This window comes from Tyto alba, unplaced genomic scaffold (genome assembly GCF_018691265.1).
Source record: "Tyto alba isolate M040663 unplaced genomic scaffold, T.alba_DEE_v4.0 Super-Scaffold_39, whole genome shotgun sequence".
In the NCBI taxonomy this organism is placed as follows: domain Eukaryota; kingdom Metazoa; phylum Chordata; class Aves; order Strigiformes; family Tytonidae; genus Tyto; species Tyto alba.
In genome coordinates, this window is record NW_024881314.1 from 9,144,430 (window position 1) to 9,163,147 (window position 18,718).

Genomic DNA, 18,718 nt, shown 5'->3' on the forward strand with positions numbered 1-18,718 from the left:
AACGATGTTTTCCAACGCAAGCCTCATTCACTTACAGTAAAAGAACAGAAACCTGACCTGGCTGAAAGATCAGCTGTCTTTTGTACTGGAAAACTGGAGGCTACAGCAGCAAGCAGTGAGCGGTCAGGCACTAAATGGTCACCTTAGCAAATTTAGTAGGGTCTGTATCCTTATCATGCAATATAGGGGAAATTTCACAAAGGGAAGTATTGGACAGAGCTACGGACAGGCTCTGTACACTACACAGTACATCACAGTAACAAAACAGAACAGATTTCTGAGAAGTACCACAAAGGAAAAGTGAGGCAGAGACGTGTTCTGGAGTTTGCTAGTCGGCACAGGACAAAAAAGGTGAAGAACACAGGCCCACAGTTTAACTAATCCTTTCTGGGAAGGAAGAGGTAAACAACTGGGTTGGCTGAAGAAGACCTCACATTTGATTTCCCATGGTGACTGTTGGACAAGATTAGAAACAGCTATATGACAAAGAAAAAAAAAAAAAAAAAACCCACAACCTAAATCATTACTCTTGGAAGATGGCAGATAGAAAGATATGAATGATGATAGCAACTATGTCAGAAACACTGCATTGAATACATTATCATCTCTTATTTCACTCTGAAGACTTTCCCTTGTCGAGGACAGAGTCACTACTCAGACGTCAGAGCAAACAGAAAGGAAGGGGCTCCCTTGTATTCTATCAGAAAATAATTGAAAATGCAGCAGGACACCCTACCACCTCCAGCACAGTCAGGAAGTTTTCTTATTTGTCAATCAGGCCTAAACAACTGCAGTAGAAACTGTTGGAAAATTAAAGCAAATAATATATTTAAATGTATATTACAGAGGACTACTTGCGGAGAAGAAATGGTTAGCAATCATAAAGGAGAAAGGGGGAGAGTTGGAAGACGTAACTCCACATTATCAATTCAAGATCCTTACAGAATTAGAGAAGAGGGTATCTGAAATCTAGGAGCTTCTTAAAGCAAGCTGAGTTCAGAGACAGATAACTGAACAAGAAGAATCAGCAGCAGCACTGCTATGAAAAGGCTTGGATTAAAGAGCTCTACGATGGAGTGAGCCTGAAAAGCATAAAAAATAAGCCTTAGATTTTACTTGTATACAGCAGTAGTAAGGTTATAGTTACACAGGTTAACTCAAAGGTTACTTAATAATCCTCCAATTACAGATATTGCATTTAAAAAATAATTCTGGACTAACTGGGAAGACTTCCAAAGAAGAGAAACATAAATTATTATGGTTTGAAAAACAGCTTGAAAACACTAGCATGAAGAAAAACTGAATAGGCTGTTAAGTAAAAAAGAAGATATACAACAAGGCCCCTGCAGAGGAGGGGAAAGATCTGCTCTCCACATACTGGGCAAATCAGCCAAGAAAGAATGGACTTAAATTACAGGAAAGACTGTTCAGGCTGGGTACAAAGACAACTTTCCAAAAATAATCAAAAGGTCTTTCAAGAACATCTGTTGGGCCTGTCTGACAGTGGAGAGATGGATAAGACAATCCCTTCTTGCTCATCTAAAGGGACACATCTAGTTCTATGATTCTAAGACTTCAGTGTGGCACCTGAACTTTTAATGGAGTTGAGGACTCGTCAGTTCTGGAGTGTAGTAACTCGTATGCTTCAAAAGAAAAGTTCATGGGAGCCTGCCTGGCCTTGGAACAGTGAAAGATCTGGCTCCATAAAGACTGCTGAAGAAAGAGACAGCAGAAGCACTCAAATCAGAAATTATGTCAGAAACATTAAGAGCATCCTGAAAACAGGACAGATCTTCGGGAAACTCTACGATAAGATAGAGAAGAGCTACTGCTGTTAACATGGAAAGAAGCAGTCAAGAGCTTGTATCATGCCTCATGTTCAGCTGTTCCCCTGGGGCAAATAGTAATAATAGTTGCTGACATGCTCAGGGCAGCTAAGGAGTGTCCAAAGCATTCAGTGGTGCTATTAAACGCGGGTCCCACAAGACTGCTTAGTATGGGCCACCGCTGCCATGCCACAAAGCTAGGGCAGGATGCTTCAAAAGAAAATCACCTCCTCTCATGGTGATCTTGAGCCTACAATCAACCTCATGAGTAACCAGCTTCTTAAGATGCTAATGCACACTACACTGCCTAAACCAGTTCAGGAATAACCTGAATGATCAGATGCACGATGCAAACGCGACCAGAATGCTTCAGAGCATTTACCAGAGCGTGAGCTGGTTAAACAGATATTTTAAGTAGTCCTGTAGGATTTGTAAAGTATGGGCTACCACCACCTTTAACGACCCAAAAAAGCATTAAAATAATCTAGCAAAACACAGGGAAGTCAAGAAGCAGCCTAGGTTCTCAGAGTACAGGAATGTCAACACCAGATAGTCAACAGAAGAACACAAGTTCCCTCAGGCCAAAGTCTTCACAGACAGTGTAAAAGAATCAAAGCACATTCATCTCCTTTATTTTCCCAAGATAACCCTCTTCAGCATTTGTAGGGTAACTACCCCAAGAGCATGTACTAGTGTTACAGCTCAAAGCTGGTTTCATCCTTCCCAAGGAAGGAATCAAGGAACATTAGAAAACAGGCATATATCTCAAAACAATCAGTACCAAACTGAGCCAATACACTTCCTGATGAACGTCTCTTCAAGCTTACAGTTTGCAGATCTTACAGATATTATATTCATTTGTGATATAAGCCTCCTCCAGAGGTAGAAAGATGAACATTTCATAATGGAAAGTGGTCAGCACACTGCAGGTAAATCAAAGCTGATAGGTTTTCATGGAGAAGGCATCACAGCAAACAACAGTTTCCCATGAAGAATGACCTAAGTGAAACAGTCCTAAAGACAGACAAAAAACTGTCTTTGTGCACATGTTTCTTTAAAAGAAGGGTAAAAGCAAAAGACAGGCTTCAGTTCAGAAACTAAAGGAGGACTATACTGACCAAATAGGTGAACTATGCTCTAAAGCCACTTCCAAGAAAACAAATCCCAGACTCTGCTGGGTGGTAAGAAAGACAAGAGATGCAGGGTGGGTGTTCCCCGTCTGTTATTACCAGTAGATACAGAACATAGTGATGACATGTTAAAAATGGGAAAAGGCCCAACAATTCTGTATAATTGGAACACAGTTATTTGATAAGCAGACCAACAGAAAAACAGAATATACACTATTGTCTGAACTGTTGTGATGCCAGAAAGTGTAGCAGTTTGACCGTTTCACAGTCTGTGTGCTTAAATATACTGCATTAGGCAATGCCCATTACTGAAAAAGCAGCCTATTGCTGAGTATGAAAGCACACACTGTGGGCAGATAAATAACCATAAAACAGCATGCAGTTTGATCATAACTACCACTATTATCATTGTGTAGCTGTGTTAAAATTTATATTCTAGACTATACAGCTGTCAACAACTGTACAGGCAGTTGTTTTGTTTTTCAGAACGCAAACCAGGGATTTATCTGAGAGACATTACCACCAAGGGGCATCCTGACAATTAAGTTCTCTAGATGAGAAAAGCCAAACTGGTTTTATCTAATTTGTTCTTATTCTCTCTTCACAGAGTACTCTTGTAAATACCATGTCCCAGGCTTGAAATTCATTCCACAATGGACAATGTAAAGAGAAGTCTGATGAAAGCATGTAATCTTGCTGCCTTCAAGCAGGATATCAACCCTTACAACATTTAGAGCACTTGAAAAATACTTTCAATCAACTGTATCTAGTGTTTGAAAGCTCCCATTCTCAGCCAGTTTTGAAACTAAATAAAGGTCAGGCTCTTACCATCCTCAATCTGATAAACTCAGCTCCTTTCCTAATGGAGGAAACTGAGGAAAGGCAAACAACATGGAAGACTAGAACAATATTCTGTCTGTATTTATATTATAAGCACATGCCTAAATTTGTAAAATGACAAACTACAACAGACTAGGGAGATTAAAAACTATCTCTAAGGACTACTGAGAATATCAAAGATCTCTGGCTTGAGCTCTTACCTACTTTTCTATTCCCAGCCAGGGAATCTGCAAAGCTTACAAGGCAGCCACTGAATGGGATTGGAGGTGCTTACTTAAGCAGTAAGAAACAGCAGCAACTCCAGGCAAAGACATCGAAGCACTCTGCATCTCTTCAGGAGGCAGCTGTTCTGCAAATCCAGCTCAGGACAGAAGCACGTTAGAAAGAACATATCTCATGGTTTCTGTTTTATTTTCAAATAACCCTGGAGCTTTGTGTTAAGTTTGTTTTTCTGTAAGAGATACATGGTTTTGCCAAAAACCTGTACTAATTGCTTTGGTGCCTCATTGTCTGAAAAGAATGTTTATTTGAAAGCTAAAAAGTCTGCAGCTTCCCAAGAGCTACAGAAGACTTAAACCTTCAGAACTGTCAATCCTCAGCTGCAGGGCTCAGGGTGCCCAGCCTTGACAAACCCTCTCTCCTGCAAAAAGACACCAATTCTCAATGCCAAGGCTAAACGCTAGCTGGACACCTTGGGCCAGCAAACCAGCAAGATCAACACAGAAAGTGCTCACAAAGCAAATAAAGCTTGTAGTTTAGTAAATATTATCCATACAGTTACTTGTTACCTTAGATTTTTTCTCCTTCTCTTCATAATGGCAATATTGATTTGAAGCAAGATACTCATAATGTTGCTTACACTTGTGAGAGCAAAAACATACTTTTGTTGCTTACACTTGTGAGAGCAAATAGCACCCAACTACTGCCACCAGAAACTCAAGTCAGCTTGTCACAGCCACCCCACCTGAAACAATAAGCAGGAAACCAAAGTTTTTTTTCTGTACTAGTTAACTCCAAGCCTCCCAGCTCATTTTTCTTGCTTTGTCTCCTTGAATATGTAAATTTTTCCTCCCTTCTGCTCTAATCTTTTTGTATTTTCTACTCCTTTTCACCCAGTAATATTGCAGGAACTCTACTAATTACCTTCATACTCTATTCTTTGCAGATGGTAAAATTGTAATTACTTCTCTATCAGAGAAGTGATATCTCAGTCAGTTACAAGAACAAATTCATGTTTGTTTAAAGATACTTATAATAGCAAAGCAACACCATGATAACGTTTATCAAAAAGAAAACATTTTTGTGTTATAAAGCCTTAATGTATGGCAACAGGTTATCATTAGGTTATCAAATGACTGCATATGAAGACCTAATTGAAGAATTTATTACAGTGCTCCCCCTCCTTCTGCAATGATGATTTATGGCACATTTTGTCACTACAATGTTCAACAGTTCAGTACAAACACAGCATTTAACTAACAAGATGGCAGAGGCAGATATTCAAGCATAAGCTATAAATACTCAGATGAGTCAGAGGTGGTAAGTCTGTTGTAAATCATACCTGATTTGTAGGCTGAAACACATTTCCTAATCTTATGTAAAAACCTCTGTTGGTTCCTACACTAATATGACAAAGTTTTGAGTTCTTCTAGTGTTTTTTTTGAAGACTGCGTTACACACTGTTATAATTCTACTTAAAATACTGATGAGATTCTCTAAAAAGTTTATTTTCCTTATTTCCTATGGAACTACCATTAAACCTTAGTAACATCTACCACAGCCAGAACAAGCACATTATCAGCGTACATAAAACTGCACTTCTGTATGAACAGAATTGAGTGTAGGTTACGGGAAAGTAATTCACATCCAAATGAGTACAGGCAGAGAACATTATAACAGCCCATTTGGGCACAGTAAGTAAAGAATCAATTTAAAACTATGTAACCATCTACATGGCTGCTTTGGAAATGAAAATACCTGGCTTTGAGGAAAGGTATGCCACTAATTCTGTCATCCAAATGGAAATGCCAGAGTAGAGGATAGGATCTCAGATCTTCTCCTCTACTCTTTTTTCCTTTTAACTCCTGTTTTTAACACAGTTGAAGATGTTCCTCCAGATAAAATATACAGTATTGCTTGTAGTATAAAAAAATGCTATGCAAATTTTAAAAGTAATCTGAAGAAAGTATGCCAACATTTGTGACACGACAAATGATTTATCAAGCAACTACACACTATTAAATGCTTTCTGTTCTTTTAAATCCCCCGAAACAAAATGTAATAAAGCGTCTACCTTGGTAGCAAGTCTGCAGACAACCATCCCGACTCTGCAAATTGCAGATTAAAATCATCATACAGTGAAGAGTCCCAAGACACACAGTAGAACCTGGGGGAGGGGAAAGCTCCAGAAGCGGACCACAAGGGGAAGAGAATGATCCTCAGCTCAGGATCCATCGTACCAAATTAACAGAGGATGAGCAGTGCTGGATGGGCCGCTGCATCCTGAGATTATTGCAGCGATTCCAGTTCCTGCAGTCCTGCTTCACCCCATAAGCAGTGAACTGAAGTTCCCATTTTGCCCCTTCAAAGATGCCGTGAAGATGTTAAAGACAGACCTACAAGGATCATGAAGTTCAAAGAGACACAGACTGGCCATCTCTGCTTTAGAATCACAGGATGGTTTGGGTTGGAAGGGACCTTAAAGACCATCCAGTGCCACCCCCCTGCCCCGGGCAGGGCCCCTTCCCCCAGCCCAGGGGGCTCCCAGCCCCGTCCAACCTGGCCTGGAACCCTTCCAGGGAGGGGGCACCCACAGCTGCTCTGGGCACCCTGGGCCAGCGCCTCACCCCCCGCACAGGGGAGAATTTCTGCCTTAGATCTCATCTAAATCTGCCCTTTAAGTACTGGAAGGCCACTAGAAGGTCTCTCTGGAGTCTTTTCTTCTCCAGGCTGAACAACTCTCACAGCCTGTCCTCATAAGGGAGGATTTTCTTCCATTTAATTGGAAAAACTATTTTCTAAACAGCATCTCTAATCAAATATTTACCAGAATATTTTCTATGCTAGAATAGAAATGGTATATACTTAACACTTTTTATTTCTGTGTTTGTAGACTTAACACTTACCTTCACTGTAGATAATGCTGGAGAATTGGACAGATACTTTGCCTTTCAAACTACCATGACAGATGTTTGAGTAACAAACCACTTAATTTACTTTATACCAGCACTTCAACTTCGTTTTAGATGAAGTGCATAGAATTCAGCTGGGATAGGAGTAAAGTAGTCAAGGAATTGATCACCTGTGCTAACTAAGCCTGCAGCAAGATGGCTAGAAGAGAAGTAGGCAGCAAAATGCGTTGACTTCACAGTATTTATCACAAGCATAGCTCTCTTTAAAGTCCCCTGTAGTTATTAAGTAACAGCCATTTACCATACTAGTGACTATTTACCATACAGTACAAAACTCCTACTGGTAGTTACAGCTGAATGTTTTCATTACAAAAGCCTTAATACACAAAGTTTCTTTATCAAGTGCATGTAAACTGGCAAGACTTCACACATTTAAAATAAACACTAATAGGCTGTGCTCAATAGTCCTGTTCTCAAAAAAATTACCATAAAAGAACAGTAACATGGAAGTACAACGCATAGCACGCTATAGAAACATGTTCATTTCCCACCTCATCTAATTCTGCAGTGCTCCTCTCCAGCTGAACAGGAAGACTACTTTCATTTGTTTTCAAGTAATTGTGAAACATTTCAGCTACTTATCAGCTCTTCAATCCTTGTTCCTTTCTCACATTCCTTAGAATTGTTGCCAACAGGGTATTTATAAAAGATTCAGCCTAACAAAAATACTCTGGCAAACAATGTTGCAGAAAAAAATTAGAAACTGAAGAAACTGTTATGTAGAGAAGACTTCAAGAGCTGGATCCTTGTTTAAACAGAAAAAAATAATTTAAGTTGTTTAAATACACACAAGAGCTGTGTAGGGGAGCACTTCCTATCCCTGGACCAGCAACTCCAGAAGCAGCCACATACCTTTCCTCTCTTGGTGGAAATGTGTGTTTATTTTGGAAAGGTTTTGTGCTCCACATCACAAATGGAAACATTCAGCTCTGTCTGAGGCCTCAGAGCAATATTTAACTGACAACACGCCATACACACACACCCACAGGAAACCTCTTTCCTCCTTACCAGTTTCTCTTTCCTGAGGCCTCACCAGCGACTGAACATGCAAGAGCCAGTATCATCTTACAGCGAATTAGAACTACATATATAAAGCATATGAGTTAATTATTAGATAGGACAGTATCTCCACATTTTCCATTGTGCTAGAGAAATAAACGAAAATCTTAATATTAATTGAAAAAATTCCAAAGCACCTTGGTCACAGCATAGGTTTCTAGTACAGAATAAGCCAACTGATAAGGGCTACCCTTTCCTACTGCTTATCAAGTGCCACTGCTTGTCCCATCCTAGTTACTTCAAGGAAGTGCCTTCTCCTTCAAAAATACAGCTGAGAGCAAATAACAATATAAATATATTGCCTCTAATCAGCTAAAAAAACAGAAACTAAAAAAATCCTTCCATAGCCCATCTCAAGTTGTACAATTTATTTTTCTCCAATATGACCCAAACACTGTAAGCATCTCTCATTGCTATAGCAACTCAGTTGCAGAACTGAATGACAAATAGAAAAAAATTTCCTTCATTTTATATAAGTCACCACAAGAAACTACATTAAGTCACATTTATAAAGATATTGCCTACCAAAATCTGGATATAATAACATTCTGCAAAAGTTTCAGCTCCAACCTGGTTTTAATCTTTAATACATCCCATACATTGGCATGCAGTACCTGCTGTAGTCAATTCACCCTGCTTTACCGTGTCATCCTGTCTTTACAATGAATTGAATTGCCATGTCCCAGATATGAAAGAAATTAACTAAATTCCATGATAATCCCTGTGTTGCCTTTTAGTTCTAGTAGCATTTGTCACTCAACCTTGAAAACGTATCAGAAGAAAATACTTGGTGCAGTCTGGCATTAAAATTTAGTCAACTTTGAATATTCTATGAAAAAAAAGGTCAGCCAATTTTTCCTCCTCCTTAATTTAAATTAATATTTTCTGTATTTAAGAAATTCTTGCTACCATTAGGCTTGTATACATCTCCCCTAAAAATAAATGTAAAAGAACAGTATCATAAAGTGGAAATAAAACATTCCCACAGACCAAGCTTAAAAGCAACTAGTAGTTGCCCACCAAAAGCAATCAAAAGAAGGGCCCATCCATATGACTGTAAATAACCACTATATCCCTTGCACCGAACATGAAGAGCAGAGGTTTGGTTGGTCTAGAGGCCAGGTCAACTCTTTCTGGTAAAGGCTAACTACAAAAAGGTGCATTACTGCTTCTGATAGATGAAACAGTAAAAGCCAGAACTGCTTAATCTTTTATATAACTACCTTTATTTACTGTTGTCGTCTTCTCAGTTTATATTTTATAGCAGAAGCATGGGATGCTTAAATACAAAGATAGCGGACCAAAAAGGGAAGGAGGGGCGGGAAGGAAATCAAACAGATAGAGAAACACAGTCCCTAAATTTGAAAGAAATGAACTTACAAGCATACCTGAAAAACTGGAGTTATTATCATGCTATTTTTAAAAACTTACACATCTTAAACATGACATTTTCAAGCAATTAAAAACAAAGCTGTCACAACAAAGACAGAAATAATAATAACAACTCAGAAAGGAAAGCAGAAGGCACAGTGTTTCAATATTAACAGAAATGAAGAGCCACTGTATTAATATGTGAAAATGAACTTAGTTATTTTGACAGCAAAAACATCTGCCTTTGAATTATGACATTAAAAAGTCTTTATAATACATTATAGAACAGTGAAACTTTTCCACACAGAAACGAGCTGATACAGAGAACAAAACATGTAATATTGTGGAAACAGAAATATTCCATTTAGATAGAAATCACTCAAATATATCTTAATTCCAAATTTTTCACGTACTTAAGATTTTGAGGGGCTTAGCTACTGCTGCTACCTTCTCTTGAAAGCAAAATCCACTGTTAAAAACCACACGAGATCTTACAGGGCAGATGCAATCAAATTCAGAATAAAATTTTCTTATTTCACACTTTCTACATAACAAAAGTTCGAAAAGAAAATCACAGTTTCAATAAATTACTTGTTACAATTCCTTCATCGTGTAGACTTTATTTTTCTGAATTCAGTATTACTGAAGCAATACCTAATTTCTGCTGTATAAATACATAAAAAGCGTTTGAAACATAAGTTGTTTTGTCAACCCCATATGTTAGGCTTGGCTCTTCTCTAATTCCCAGTCTTTGGGAATCTGGGAAGCTCTACTTGCCTGTCTGTCACCTAATTACCCAGCAATAAATAACTGCATATTAACTCGTTCAGAACTGTTCCGCAGCCCCAAGTTCTGTATGGTGTCATGTAAATCAAAGGACAGACTAGATAAACTAACCGTAATCCAACAGTTGCAGAAGAGGCATTACCTCGACTCTCTTCCTCACTTTTTAAGGCCATAGCTTCATTAACATTTCTCCCAAGGCACCTAGGAGTTCACGTCCAAAAAGGAGAATGCCTTGCTTATCTCTGCTGCTTCCTGGACCATGCAGTAAACCAGTTCAATTCACTTATCAAGCAGAAAACCCGCGCAGAAAGAAAAAAAGGCGGTTGTGGGGGAAATAGCTTTCTCTTAAGCTCAATGAGTTGCGTTTGCTCACTAAATTGAGTTGAATCGTGCATGCAGGGGGAGAGATTTGCCCTTTTTGGTGGCAATTAGTTGCCTTTGAAATAGATAAATAACTACTAACAACTAAATGGAAAACTACATCTGTCTTGACATTAGACAAAAAAGATGACATATGTTGTGTTATGTTTCACAGAAATTGAATCCATATATTCTTGTCATAGAGGTGCCATACGATACCCAGCTAGATAAGCAAAGAAAAAGCTTATGCCGCAAATCCCAACATATAGTCAGCTCCTCAACAAAGCTTTATGAACTAACCTAGTAAGATATACCCTCCCCATTAAAAAGACACAAAGAATAAAAGGTACAGGCACATTTTTTTTAAACAAGCTCACAAAAATATCAAGTGGTTCACATAGAATAAACATGAATTTACCTTTGGTTTTTTGTTCAGCAGCCTGAAAGAAAAGAACAAAACAAATCAACTACTTGTCAATATGCAAAATGATATCTAATAATTATAGGGCTGCAGGCCTAACTTGTTGCAGAAACTGCTTACATAAATCAGGCATTAGTTCCTATTAAGGACTGGAGAATGTTAGTTTAAGTCCATGTATCTGGAATGTAAGAACAGCTACCCTCACCTGACTGAAGCCAAAAGCAGATGCCGAAGAGACAGTATAAAACATGGGAAGCAGAATGACAGTACCCCCATCTACCCACTCAGCCTCTGCCACTTGAGGTTCAGAGGCTTCCTGAACTAAACAGTGTGTTTATGAACTTTTTAACACACAACAGAATTAACTTCCAGTACCCCTTTGAATCCATCCATACTACTAGCTTACACAGATTAACTGCACATTTTGTGAAGATCCGTCTTTTTTCTTTTAATGTTTAGAACCTACCCACTTTTTTTATGATGCCTCAATTTACACGGGAAGAGACAGTGATCAATTCCAATCCATATCCTAAGGATCATTTAAGATTAAAACTTTGTGATCCAGAAAATGAGGCAGGAGAATGCACACCACAGGAAATGTGCAACAGCCTTGGAATCCACAGTCACTTCAGTACCAGTTGAGACTAATCCAGTGCACTTCGCATTGGACCCAACGAGGAACATTCACATGACAGCTGTGGGAGCAGTAACTTAACATCAGAGGATGGTAAGCAGCTTGGGGAGTGCTAATGAACTGCCACAACTGCTTTTGCAGAGATTTTCTGACCACAGCCTCACTCAAAAGTCGACAGAACTGCTCACTTGTGTCAGAATTACTCACAGAAGGAAAGGCTGCAGAATCAGGATCTGTACTTTACACGTAAAAGTGAATATATCATCTAAAACAGCAGCATGAACAAACCTTTTTCTGAGCACCTTCCTTCTTTTTCTTTTCTTCCTGCTTTTTCTTTTTCTTTTCTTCCATCAAATGTTCCTCTTCTTGTGTTTCTTGTTCTTTCTCCCTGAGAAGAATAAAGGTTGGGAAGAGCTTTTCCATAAAATGAAGTTTATGGAATGTAAATAAGCCACTTATATTGCTAGCTTTCTACACCTACACTAAAAAAGGCTCTTCGAATACTGTAACAAAAGTATTTTTAAAAGCTGTTCCAAAATCAAAACCAATAACAAATAAAATAGTAGATAATTAAAATTTGGAAAGAATAGATTTTATTTGGAACCTCTTTCCACAATCACTCAAAAGCACTATAATATTAGCACATTCTAGGGAAAGAAAGTTTAAAACAAACAAAAATAAGAAAACCCTGGTAATTAATATAAGTTTTGCTGGCTTTCAATAGCTATGATTCACAATATACCTTAACGATCATGAGCAAGTACGTTATTTTCCAACTGCTTTTCTTTTTTTTGATCAAACATACTGTATTAATTTCTCATATGCATCAATTTTGTTCTCAAGGAGTTGTAAACTAAGGGCCAGATGAATTCAAATAATCATATTTTGTGTTCATCCTTTAAACTCTAGTCGAAGAATTTGCATTAATACAAATCAAGACCGTTCCAGTGTCATTGTGGTTAAAATTTAACCTAAATTGTCTCAAATGAAGAAGAAAATCTATTTGAAATCTCACCATCTATGCTTTCTTTGTCCATCACTGTAATAAATGGCTATAACAATGAACCTCCCCAACATCCTTCCAAATAAATACTAATACCAATAATTCATTTACTACTCTGTAACTATTGTATCTTCCTTACAGATATTCTGAGAATACTCTGTTCCTGATGGGCTGAAACCATTGCTATTTTTATTACGAGATTTGATGTCTTCCAGTTATTCATCGAGATCACTTTCAGCCTAACTTGTTACTGTTTTACATTTAACTTGCCAAAGCCTACAGCAACCCCACCCTACCCCCTTTTTTTCTTGTTGTTAAAAAAGGTCTTTTTAATTATAATACTCTTTGCTCCATCATCACAACAGGTCTGAAGGTAGCAGGGGGAGGGACTGGACACAGACCTGATCTTTACTTAAAGGAGAAACAGATACTCTTCAGATTTTTCACATTGTTTCTTCAAACATTCCCCGTGAAACATTTTGCCTTTTAATGGTTTCTTTTATTTTCCTTTTAACAAGTTTTCACATTCCTACATAGTTTTCCCTTTTATAAAAAAAGGAATATTGTAGTCAACTGTTTGACATTTTGGTGGTCAAAGGCTGTTCTGGCTTTTGGCTCTTTCACTTTACTGAAAATACTGATTTTGGCCACTGTAGATACTTTAATGCTTACAGAGATCCTGAACACTGCTCCCGACTAAGCCAAAAGCAGTTTCCCTTTCCTTGTGTTACCCAAAACAATAAACATTAGAGTAAGCAATTCAGAGGTCTAAACATAGGTGTTAGTGCCCTTTTAGACACTTTACAGCACTGAAAGTATTTACAGAAGTGACAGATACGGCAAGATCCAGAGTCTGGAATAGCAGCTGGAGGTCAGGCACAACTGGAAGTGCTTGGTGCACAACTGGAGGTCAAGACATCTGAAGCGGCATTAGATAGCTGCATTTTAAATACTGAACCACTTTCTGGCATGACCAAAAATTCATCACCTGCATGACTGCTCAACTTTATGCCACTTTCAAAGGGCCACCTTTCATTATTTTACTGTAAATTAAGGTTTGAGAAACATTTGCTCTGAAGAGTTGCAGGTGGGTATTTACATCACATACTTAACATTGTACGTAAGAAAAGGGTACTTAAATGGATTGTTCTAGGACCTTGCAAAAAGTGATGACTTACATTACCAAAAGAAACTGGATTTAAACCAGAATAGATTTGACTTTATTCCCCCTAGCTCCAGAGAACAACAGAAGTCCCGGGGATTTCAGTAACTACAAGGTAACAACATCCAGTCCCTTAATTTTTAGTGCTCCCTACCCAAGTCACATCAGATTCTACAAAGCTCACGTCTTCAGCTGAACTCTCCCAAACCATCTGACTATTGCCAAGGGAAGTTCTGGCCTCTTTTGTTTTTTAAAGTAGGCGAATGAGACAAGTCAGTGCAAAATGAGAAGCTTTTTGGTTTCCTCTTGCTAGTACTTAAGAAAACCCATGACATTACAGCAATTCCAGAACACCACAATTACATTTAAAACCCTTCCAATAGTCAGTGCAATATTTACAAAAAAACCCAAAACAAAATAAAACAAAAAAACACAACCAAACCAAAAAAAAAAACCTCCACACCACCACTTTGCTTAAACTGCCATTTTAAGCTATGAAAGTACATGTTCCCCAACTTTCTTGTTAGGTGTTTTGGGTTTTGTTTTTTATTTTTTTCATATCAAGTTCATTTCATAGAATACCAGCTTGGAAGGGATCTCAAGGATCATCTGGTCTGACCTTTCTTGGCAAAAGCCTGGTCCAGACGAGATAGCACCCTGTTCAGCTGAACCTTAAAAGTGCCCGATGTTGGGGATCAACTTCCATAACTGCCAGTCTCGTTACTTAGACTGGATGCCACTATGAACTTCTCTATTTCTAGCCTTTCTGTCCTCTACAAGTGGTTCTCTTTTAACAATTCCCAAGCACTGTTATGTGTTATTCCCTCCATTATGTAGGGTTTTCCAAATCAAAGAGCATTTTGCTCCATTAAAAATACAGTGTATTTTATTACCATATTATCATATCGATTACAACATGAGAGGTAGAAGTGCCACTCATAGCTGAAACCTGTTTGGGTTTTTGGTTGGCTGTTTTTTTTGTTTTGTTGTGTTTGGTTTGGGGTTTTTTCATTTCTAAGATTAAATTAGCCTCAGATTAACTCAGAAAATGATACTATAATTTTTAATGGAGTTCAATTTTCAAAACTGTTTTACATAATGACACTTCTGAATACATGTGCTTTAAATATGCTTAAAATAGAAATACAGCACCAAGTGGCCTCTCAGATGGCAACTCTTGCTGTCACTTCTAGGCAGAAATTAGTCATCCAAGAGCAAAACAAAAGGAAAACAATAAAAAACATTGCTATATAAAGTTTGATTACGTTGTCAAAGGCATGTGTTGCAGTTCTACTTCCTGAGCAACAATTTAATCTTTATTACAGGAAATATGCTAAAAAATTTATGAATACAAAGCTCATATGATATAAACCAGGAGTGTCTTTGAATATACTTGCAGGAGTTTGTCTTTTTTAAAATATATATGAATCTGATGTATCAGAATCGTGGGGCATTTTTATGAGCAGAGAGCAAAGAGTTTTACTATAGCACCAAGTGTTGTTTTTACACACTGCAATTAACTTACTAAATCCAAACCTAAACCACGGCTATATTTAAAGTATACATGCTTAAGAGCTCTCTCTGAATAGGAAAGCAAGACAAAATGCAGGTCATGGTCAGAACAACTTGAGAACTATGGCTGCATTCGGTCAATGCCTGTTACAAAAAGGCTTATTAATCCCTTTTAAAAAATAAACAGATCTAGGCTGATTTTATTTTTTAACCTAAGGGAAAACTTAATTTTTCTAGTTGGTATCAGACACTGAACTGCTTTCACATCTGAAGCCACAGCAGGTTCTTTGAATTAGAGCTGATATGACATTCTAACCAGATTTTGCAATATGCCTTTGGGGCATATTGTGTTCTTAAGCAAACTTCAAGTAGAGTCTATTTGTGTTATTACATGCAAGGGTATTGCCCATACAGTGTTTTATAGTTCAGAAGTGTCGGCAGTAGCTGAGGATTAAACAGAGACCTGTCTCTCTTGTCCCTCCATGTGACACAGCTCCAAACCGAACAACCTCATGAATTTTGTTTGCATATATTTAAGATGCTGAAGGTTTATTTATTTACATAGGAAAACTGCCTGGAACACCTCTTCAGAATAGCATTCTTAATCTTGGTCTACAGATGTCTTTGCCTGTTTTAGCCCAATAAGAGAACAGCTCCCACACCTTAACTCTGGAATACATCTTGTACGTTAAATTCACATCCTACTTGATGCTGGAAAAACTTTACTTGATAGTCATGAAAGTTGCTGTTACTGACAGAAATCCTGCAAACTGCATACAACTGCTCAAGTATTATTCTGGTTTTGACTTCCCCCACCACACAAGAGGGCATCATGCCTTTCTGCACACACATTTTTCCTAACAGTGATGATGGGGAGGTGGGAGAGAATCTTTAAACTAGAATTGTAAGGAACTGACAAATAATTGCCCGAAGGCAGGCTACCAAAGCATGCCAAGCAGACTTTTTGGAAGGAACTAACAGACTATTGTATCATCACAGGGGGTAACAGAGGGCCTGGACAGCACAGACATGAAACACAAAGTAACCATCTACCAAATTCTCAAAATCTAGTATCATACATTTTCAAATAGAAGTTAAGAAAAATAATATTTAGAAAGTTCTTCAAGATCTGATTCTAAATGATAAGAAAGAAGTGGCTAAGCTCACGAAGGCAGGAAGTAGTTTGAAGGGTGGCAATGCAATGGAATGAATAGATTAACAAAAAACAGAGCAGTGAATACCGGAAAGGCAGGCTTCAAATAATTCAGGACAAATGAAAAATAATTTCACATAGGAAGAGGCAGTTGGTGGTTCTTGGAAGTCACCAAGAATTCAAACAACACTGTGGATAGCCTAATGTATAGGAGGAGCACTACATAAAGCAAGAGGTTACCATGAAAACAAGGACTGCTCATGATACGAGTACTAGAATGGATAAACTAAAATTCCACATCTTCCTATTGTTAATTTTGTTTCCTGCTTCATCTCTATCCGGTACAGCTCTCTGTGACCTTTCTAGAGTAAATGCTGGTGAAGGCAAGGAGCTGGTGTGCCTTTACAAGTGCCAGCTTTTTTGCCTTGATATCAAGGGTCAGTCATTAATAGAGAAGAGTCAAGCTAGTCCCCAATTACAAGCTCTCCAATTGCCTCAAAAAGAAAGAAGCATACAAAACTAGGTCAAATAAATAAGATGGAAAAAAACAAAACAAAACAAAACAGCCTAAACACATGGAGAAAAAAATCAGGAAGGCCAACAATATATTAGCACTGTGCATATAAAAGGTAACAATAAATGAACCTTTAAGTGCTTCATTAATAAACAAGAGGAAACATTAGTTTTGAAAGTCAGTGGGAAAGGGAGGCTACTGACACACGACCCTGTGAGGGCTACAGTGACAGTACTTCTCTTTCTGCTTTAGCCTTCACTGGAGAGATGGGCTGGGAACAGACCGACAGCCACTGCCTGAATGGGTGCCGAGCCTGCAGTGATGAGGCTTCACAGAGGGATTCCGAGGGCTCGTCCATGTGCAGGGAGGTTTTGCTCCAGGCTGGTGGCAGGACCAGCAAAGAGCCCCCAGCCAAGCTGCTCCTGCCCCAGCACCTCGGCCACCACCACCGCAATGCCTCATTCTGGCTTCCTTGCCCAAAAGGGCGAACACAAACTCCGATCAAGAATCTCAAGATGTGTTTGTTAAGTCCCTTTCCCCAAATCTGGGAAGGAGGAACGATCCAACTTCTCAGGAAAACTACCATGAACTGGCAGGGAAAAAGGAGATGGAACTAAACATTTTGCTACCAGACCAAATAGGAAATCAGGCCAGCAAAAGTAAAGAATTGCTTTAAAGTCACTAGAGAAATTGGATGTTTTTCCACTGGCTGGGCCTGATGTAATTTACCATAAGAACAACTGTGTTCAAGTCATTCCAGATTACCTTAAAGAATCAGCAGAAGATGGGTGGCACTCCAGAAGACTAGCAAATGGAAAAGACTGTGCATATAACTTAAAAGAGGAAGGGATAAAAACATCAGTAACAGCTAGAAAGAATGCTGGGGAAAAAAAGCCTGATTTCTTTTCCTACAGCACAGTTGCAGGTATTTTTGAAAAGGACGGCAAGGAGGCAACAGAAGTAATCTATTGACTGTTGAAGCAACCTGCAAAGTTTTGTTAATAAGAATATGGTTTCTTTATTATTACTTTTTTTTTTTTTCTCCTAAGAACAAGGTAGGGAACAAACTAAATGAAATTACAGTAAAATACTCATAAACAAGTAAGCTCAGCACTTCTCCTTCCAACAAGGCAGAGAACCAATGGATTTTTGTTGCAGTATGCCACATGTCCAGCAGCAAAATTTTTATTAACCACTCTGCTGCTGGAAAAACACATGTACTTACTAGTTTTCCATAATGTCAAATCATGGATGGGGCTGCAAAACAATTAAGGACAGACAGTATTCAGAACAACCTGGCAAACTCGAGATGTACAAAAAAAGTAGAGCACAATTCAGTGAGAAAAAAAGTGCAGGGTACCGTGTTTGGCAGGAATAATCATATATATATATCAATATATATCAATCCAGCACAGGGAACAACCAGCTAAACACCAGGTTTAGAGAAGTAAAAAAGCAGGTGTTATAGCCATCTCAGTGCAAAAGGCAAAGAAACAATGTCACAAATGGTCAGAAATTAATCATCTGCTGTACTATGTCCAGTTTGGGACATCATAGCATCAGAGATACAGATCAACTGAAGAGAGTCCAGAAAACAGCAACAAGAAGGATCAGAGATTGAAAAGGCATGGACTCGTGGAAAAAAACTTTAGACTTGGATTCATTTAATCTAAAGAGACAGCAACCCCTTTATTCAAATACATGTTAAAGACAGAGGTAGAGAACGGAGCAAAATCTTTCCACTTTAGCTGTAGTA

At 38.3% G+C, this 18,718-nt stretch overlaps 1 protein-coding gene across 1 annotated transcript in view; it reads right to left on the reverse strand.

Moving 5' to 3' along the window:
• TNRC6C (trinucleotide repeat containing adaptor 6C) overlaps positions 1-11,930 on the reverse strand; it is a 92,844-nt gene extending 80,914 nt beyond the window's left edge. The window contains exons 1-2 of the mRNA XM_033002512.2: positions 11,907-11,930; positions 10,982-11,003 (exon numbers count right to left, since the gene is read on the reverse strand). The gene's annotated coding sequence lies outside the window, so the exon portion shown is untranslated. The remainder of the gene's footprint in view (positions 1-10,981; positions 11,004-11,906) is intronic.
• Between the last annotated feature and the right edge of the window lie 6,788 nt (positions 11,931-18,718).